General features: G+C 48.7%; 1 protein-coding gene across 1 annotated transcript in view; it reads right to left on the bottom strand.

Annotated features, from left to right (window-relative positions):
- RAVER2 (ribonucleoprotein, PTB binding 2) overlaps positions 1-7,871 on the bottom strand; it is a 35,908-nt gene that overhangs the window by 27,696 nt on the left and 341 nt on the right. The gene's annotated exons all lie outside the window — the stretch shown is intronic.

Genomic DNA, 7,871 nt, shown 5'->3' with positions numbered 1-7,871 from the left:
CCCCTTCCCCCAAAAAATGTTGGACAGGATTCAGTGTGCCGGCTTCATCTGCAGGATCCATTAGATATACAGCCTGCACTACCTACTCTTACACTGCTATTAATAACACATATTGATTCAAGTAGGATGGGACTTTCAGGAGAGTTTCTGAATGGAGTGAACAGAGTATTCGGGGAGCTGAGGCTTTGACTAGCATAAACCTGTCCATGGCTGACCTCGTTTTGAAAAATGTTAGTTTCCCCCTTGGTCTCTGGCTCACCCTCTACCATCTACGTCCTGGACCGGGATTCCGGCTCAGAGATGACACAATCATGTAAATCCCCATGTCTGTGTTCACAAATGTCTGCCACCGAGCCAGCCCCTGCAGCAGCCTCTCACCTCGTGACCTGCAGCAAGGTTATAATGTTGCAATCTGATAACAGGGGAGGGGAGACTGAGGAAATGCTTCCTCCTGCCTGCAGCAGACTGATCACTGGGGGAGGGGAGACTGAGGAAATGCTTTATCTTGCATGCAATAGACTGATGGCATCATCTCAAACTAGACAAAGTTACTGACTGCGTAGATCAGGATATGAAAAGGTCACCAGCACACCGGCGGTGCAATATATCATTACGTCTTTATTCATTGTTTAGATAATCATGGCAATCACATGCAAATACAATTTATCGGAACCTTCTGCGGTCCCTTCAACATACACTATATTGCTAAAGGTATTGGTACACCCCTCCAAATCATTGGATTCAGGTGTTCCAATCACCTCCATGGTCACAGGTGTATAAAATCACGCACCTCGGCATGCAGACGCTTCCACAAACATTTGGGTCGCTCTCAGGAGCTCAGTGACTACAAGCGTGGTAGCGTGATAGGTTGTCACCTGTGCAATAAGTCCATCCGTGACATTTCCTGGCTACTAAATATTCCGCGGTCACCTGTTACTGGCATTATAACAAAGTGGAAGCAACTTGTAGAAGAGTTGAAGCTGTTATAGCAACAAAGGGCGGAGCCAACCCAATACTGAACCCTACGGACTAAGACTGGGATGCCATTAGAGTTCATGTTCGTGTAAAGGCCGGCGTCCCAATACTTTTGGCAATATAGTGTACATTTTGTTGATGAAGAAGGTTCTGAAACATTGTATTTGCATGCGATTGCCATGATTATCTAAACAATTAATAAAGACGCAATGATGAATTGGGACCCCCGGAATGTTGGTTTGGTTTTTTTAGGACCCCAATCAATTGGTTTGCCATTCTTTTAGGGCCGTTAACTTGCATGCATCTGTTAATAAAACACCATAAAATGATTACTTTATCCAACATCCAGGGCCCTGACCCTCACGTTGCCCTCCGGGGCTAAAAATGAAACATAAAAGCTTGAAGAACAATAAATCTTGAAGAGTATGAGACGCAACATATGCAAGCCTGGATCCAGCCAAAGAGATGGATTTTTGCTGTTACCAGGACCGACGTTTCCTCTTATTTCTCTAGAATGAGCTGTCAGACATTACATAAATAAAATATAACGCTATGCAGCGAAGCAAAAAATCTCCCATCCAACAAAAGCTCGTTCCTGATAGCAGAAGACTGCATGAGAGACAATCAGAAGCCTGCAACCAGCGCCGCTTTCAGTTAATTCTTTTCCTAAACACACACACGAGGGGGCCGCAGAACAGTCCTGGAAGGGAAGGCATTATCTTACAGGCCCGGTTTAGCTCTCTTTTGCATTTCATCACTGAAATGTAAATTCAGCTCGTCCCATCTGCTACACAAACAAGAATGACACTGGATCCCTCAACAAGCGCCATCTGGGACTACAGTGCACAATAACAGCATGGGATGCAGGGAAATTAGGTGAGCGAATGGGACTCCAAAACCGCGCTGTAATAATCAAAGTTGGAGCAAGCCATCAAAGTCCGAAAAATTTATTTATAGCGGAAGCCGAGCCAAAACTTTTCTTTCTTTGGATAGAGCCAGGGAGGGTTACAAGCGCGTTAGGCTTTCATTGCTGGCTATATTCCTGTTTGGCCACACCAGCAGCCGCCCCCTCTTGCACAGCAGCAGCCCACAACAGCAGCAGTCCCCTCTTTCACAGCAGCAGCAGCCCCCTCTTTCACAGCAGCAGCAGCCCACAACAGCAGCAGCCCCCTCTTTCACAGCAGCAGCAGCCCCCTCTTACACAGCAGCAGCAGCAGCCCCCTCTTACACAGCAGCAGCAGCAGCCCCCTCTTACACAGCAGCAGCAGCAGCCCCCTCTTACACAGCAGCAGCAGCAGCCCCCTCTTACACAGCAGCAGCAGCAGCCCCCTCTTACACAGCAGCAGCAGCAGCCCCCTCTTACACAGCAGCAGCAGCAGCCCCCTCTTACACAGCAGCAGCAGCAGCCCCCTCTTACACAGCAGCAGCAGCAGCCCCCTCTTACACAGCAGCAGCAGCAGCCCCCTCTTACACAGCAGCAGCAGCAGCCCCCTCTTACACAGCAGCAGCAGCAGCCCCCTCTTACACAGCAGCAGCAGCAGCCCCCTCTTACACAGCAGCAGCAGCAGCCCCCTCTTACACAGCAGCAGCAGCAGCCCCCTCTTACACAGCAGCAGCAGCAGCCCCCTCTTACACAGCAGCAGCAGCAGCCCCCTCTTACACAGCAGCAGCAGCAGCCCCCTCTTACACAGCAGCAGCAGCAGCCCCCTCTTACACAGCAGCAGCAGCAGCCCCCTCTTACACAGCAGCAGCAGCAGCCCCCTCTTACACAGCAGCAGCAGCAGCCCCCTCTTACACAGCAGCAGCAGCCCCCTCTTTCACAGCAGCAGCAGCCCCCCTCTATCGCCACATCAGCAGCAACCCCCCCTTTTAAGCCCTGCCATGGCACCTTGGTTGGGAAAGGCCGTTATAAAATATATACAGTAAACTGCAACTTCAAAAAGTCCAATAAAACGTGTGCATGCGAATAGCTGCATCTGTGGCCCTTCACATCAGATGTTAGTAATCGAAGAGCACTTCTGACATAAGTTTATTAGTTTTATTTTTAGAACGAATTGCTGTAAACTTCTATTTTAAGATGAAAAAAACTGCAATAAAACTGAACTTCAATAAGCAGGATTTGAAAAAAAATAAAGTGTTTCCTGGCTCTTCGGTCGAGTATTTCTAACAGACACAACTTCACAAGACCATTAAAGTGATATTAAAGGTTTTAGACTTTCAAATGCTGATGAAATCACTCACAATGGACGCTGCTTCTCGATGCTTAAAAGTTTCCTGTAGAATCAGCTGGTCCCCTGAGCACTGGTCCTGTTTTAGGTTGACTCCATTCACTTACAGGGTCCTATGGAGCCACCCTTCTGTGTGCTAGTGAGCTGTGTTGGTCTCCCCAAACATACAGACACAGCAAAGCAAGCCAATCCTCTGCTTTCCGTCCTCCTAGCTAGTGTATAGACAACTGCTGGAGACTGCTCTGTCCCTTGAGATCATGTACTGGACAGGAAGTTCAGAGAAGTGGAGCGGAGAGAGTAGAAGCTGCTTGCAAACATGACTGTAAGTCGGGTGGGCAAACTCCACCTGTGGTGAGACTATAATTCCCATCCTGCAATGCCTGTAGTTGTGGGAATCTTGCAATGCTTCCCGGGATTTGTAGAGCCACAAACAGCTGGAGGGCCGGAGTTTGTCCACCCCTGCTGTAAGTGCCAAAATGTAAAGAAATACTTTGCCAGATCATGTTTTTTTGTTAGACTTGGATATATTATTTTTTTCTATTACTAATAATTGTTTAATCTCACTCTACACCCCCCCAACACATCCACCAGAAGCTGCAATAGTGAGATCTTTCCACAGTAGTTTGAGTCCCCGCCCCTTTCCAGAACGATGGTTTTGCTCTGACGTATTATTCCCCAATTTGATTCATAATTAAGCCAATCGCAGAAGCATGACTTCAATAAAGTACAATGATCAGGGCAGCCGGGTGTAAGCAGGATTGCTGGATGTTAAGATCTTACTAGGAGTGCCCCAGAAAATTCAGAAACTCCAGCGTGTTCTACAACCTGCCGGCTACCATCCAAACTAGGGATGTCCAGATACCGATACTAGTATCGGTATCGGGGCCGATACCAGGCATTTTCACAAGTACTTGTGAAAATGCCCCGATTCTTAAGGCAGATACCGGTACATTTTTAAAACGCAGCAGCTGCTGAGCATCTGCGCTTGTGGGGACCTCAGCAGCTTGCTGGTGACCTGCAAGTAGCTGTCCATGGCAGTGCTTGCCTGGTTCTTTATCTCCGCCTCCTTCCCGGCGCAGGCACAGCCATGGACAGCCCCACGGGCAGAACTACCGGAGTGACCGCCCCAGTGTCCAAAGCTGGGGGATCCCGATGACTACTAACAGGGGAGGACCAGTAGTATCGGTAATTGGTATCGGCAAGTACCTGCGGGAAAGTACTTGTACTTGGTCTTAAAAAAGTGGCATCTAGACATCTCTAATTCAAACCAAAACGGAGGTAAATGTAAAAAAAAAAATGTAAAAAGTAGGAAAGGCTTCGTATGCGAGAACTGCGATAACACCGGAAGGATTTGGGTTGTAATGCTGCAGAAAGAACGAGCAATTCATTCCGTTTCTTTTCCCCTCACCGGAGACATCGATGAAAATAAAACAAGCAGTTTTCATTTTTCTTTTTCGTACTAGAAGAGTTCTCGACCTCCCGGTCACAGCAAAGCGTGGAATAATTGCAGGTTACAGAAACAATCAGAGCCAGGATTTATTGCATCTTCAGAGACAATCAGCTTTAGAAACCTGAAGGATTTTTATCAAATTACCTGTCATGAGGGAACTTTGCGAGGCGCCTATACTGGCCGCCCTCTGCAAATGATAATCGCCTGGCTGTGTATGGCTTCAATATGCCCGTTTCATATACACCAAAGGGCAAGTCCTCTGGGACCCCAACCTGAGGAACACCGGGACCCTCAGGGGACAGCCTACCCACTGCGCGACCCTCGCTCGGGGTGAGTCGCCACTCCTGGACCCTCGCTTGGGGTGGCCCTCGCTTTCAGCCACTCCGGGACCCTTGTTCGAGGGGGGGGCCCTCCAAGACCCTCACTCAGAGAAACTTGACAACTCCATATACTCCTGGACCCATGCTGGGGTACACTTCCCCCTCCATAATCTTCACACGAGGACAGTAACCCCTTCATGACCAAGAGTCAGAGAAACTTGACTACAACTCCGTATACTTGTTCTGGGTTAGTGACTCAAAGTATCAGCATAAAACATCAGCATGACAGCCAGGGAACTGGCATTTTAAGATAGTTACAACGCCAACATATTTCTCTTTAGAATGGGCTTCATAGTGAACCTGTGGTCAAGCTGTGTAAAGCCCAATATTTACATATTCTTAAGAGGTAGTAACCAGTCCTCACTGACCACTGTAGCTGCAAGCACCGGACTCCTCCCCTTTCCCTTCGTTAGCCGACAGCCACTTCGGGAAGGGGGGAGGAGTCCGATGACGTCGATGTCCGTGACGTCACCGGATCTCCGACGGAAGACCTGGAAGCCGGCGGAGAGGCGAGTACGGATCAAAATAACTTTGACCGATCAAAAAAAAATTAACGATTAATCGAGAGATTAATCGTTAACTTCCGCAGCCCTAAAAAATACATGAATTTTTTTTTAGAGTAGATGGTCGTCAACTTAGGAGGTATGGGGGTGCGCCCTGCTGTGACCCTGACATTGCCATAGGGTTGAAACGAGAAATATACTGCAGAAGACATTGCTAGACTGGGGACTTGTTACATGAGGCTTGTAGAGATCACTTCTATTACCCCTCCACGAATCAATGTTCCCAGTCCAGATTCTGCTTGTTGGGGTCCAACGACCGCATCCCTGATGCCAAGCTGTAGCAATGGCTGCATGGCATTTCTCAAGGTTGGTTTTCCTGATGGTGGGTGATCCTGATACAGTGCACCCAATTCAAATTCTGATTGTGAATGCTACTTGCAGTTTTTATCATCTGCTCACCTGGTTCTGATCCATCGATATACACTATATTGCCAAAAGTATTGGGACACCCCTCCAAATCATTGGATTCAGGTGAAATTTCCGTGAAAATTCCTTGCTACTAAATATTCCGCGGTCACCTGTTACTGGTATTATAACAAAGTGGAAGCTGCATCCAAGCCTTACATCACCAAGTGCAATGCAAAGCGTGGGGTGCCGTGGTGTAAAGCACGCCGCCACTGGACTCTAGAGAAGTGGAGACGTGTTCTCTGGAGTGGCCAATCACGCTTCTCTGTCTGGCAATCCGATGGATGTGTCTGGGTTTGGCGGTTGCCAGGAGAACGGTACTTGCCTGACTGCATTGTGCCAAGTGTAGAGTTTGTTGGAGGGGTGATTATAGAGGGGGGGGGGGTTTGTTTTTCAGGGGTTGGGCTTAGCCCCCTAGTTCCAGTGAAGGGAACTCTTAAAGCATCAGCACACCTTAGTTTGGGGATGGCCCCTTCCTGTTCCAACATGACTGCGCACCAGTGCACAAAGCAAAGTCCATAAAGACATGGATGGGGGAGTTTGGGGTGGAGGAACGTGACCGGCCTGCACAGAGTCCTGACCTCAACCCGATAGAACACCTTTGGGATAATTTGGAGCGGAGACTGCGAGCCCGGCCTTCTCCCCCAACATCAGTACCTGACCTCACAAATGGTCCAACATTCCCATAGACACACTCCTAAACCTTGTGGACGCCTTCCCAGAAGAGTTGAAGCTGTTATAGCTGCAAAGGGCGGAGCCAACCCAATACTGAACCCTACGGACTAAGACTGGGATGCCATTAAAGTTCATGTGCGCGTAAAGGCCGGCGTCCCAATACTTTTGGCACTATAGTGTATATTACCTGAAATGAAGGTTTAGGTAAATGACTGTCTGGCTGCATGTAGATCTGTCATCGACGTTCATTCTGCTGATGCAAACACTTTTTTTTCACACAGGGTGAATAAAGAAAAGATATTGGCTTGGCCTCTCCTCAAGCTTCCCATAACTACTAAACAAACATCAAACACTTCGGGGATTCTGACAGCTGGAGATGTATTGAACGTTCAGGTAAATAAAGCAAACAGAGCCGGGAAAGCAGAGATCTTTCCACTGCAGTGTTTACTCCCTTCTATGTCAATGGCCAGAGACCGCCGAGTTCTAGCCGCGCTCATATACTCATCCGCAGGAAGCCAAGCAGCCAAAATGTTTCTTCATGAGAACCGTACCTCTGCATCGGCTTCACCCGGAGAGGGAAACGCAATTAAGAATTTCTCCTTCTGCTGAATTGGGAAGAGCAGCAGATGCCGGTGAAGGCAACTGGAGCAAGAGATGACAGCAATCAGTGCATTATGCATCCTGGCCAATACTACAGGCGGGACCCTCAGCGAAGGGGACAGTCCGCCCCTGCGGGACCCTCAGCGAAGGGGACAGTCCGCCCCTGCGGGACCCTTTCTGAGGGAACAGCTGCCTCTTTGGGACCCTCTGCAAGGGGACAGTCATCTTAATGCTGTCAGGAGACAGTACCTTTCCAGGACGCTCAGTAGGGGGACAATCATCCTCCTGGGACCCTCTGTCAAGGAACAGCCCCCTCTCTAGAAACTTCATTCACGTAACAGAAATCTCTAGTAAAACCCTTCGTTAGGAGTGTCGCTCATAGGACCCTTGGTCAGGGGACAATCGCCTCTCCGGGACCTTCTTGATATTAGGTAACAGTCCTCCCTTTTGGGACCCTCAGTGAGGGGACAATCATATTCCTGACATAAGGGGACATCCTCCTTCCGGGACCGTCTGTCAAGAACAGCGACCTCTCTAGAAACCTCACTGACCAAAGAAAAATCTCCAGAGAAAATCTTGTTAGGAGAGTCATTAA

This window comes from Nanorana parkeri, unplaced genomic scaffold, assembly GCF_000935625.1.
Source record: "Nanorana parkeri isolate BGI_ZX_2015 unplaced genomic scaffold, ASM93562v1 scaffold131, whole genome shotgun sequence".
In the NCBI taxonomy this organism is placed as follows: domain Eukaryota; kingdom Metazoa; phylum Chordata; class Amphibia; order Anura; family Dicroglossidae; genus Nanorana; species Nanorana parkeri.
Note: the sequence above shows the minus strand (reverse complement) of the source record. Positions and strands in the feature narration are given on the sequence as shown.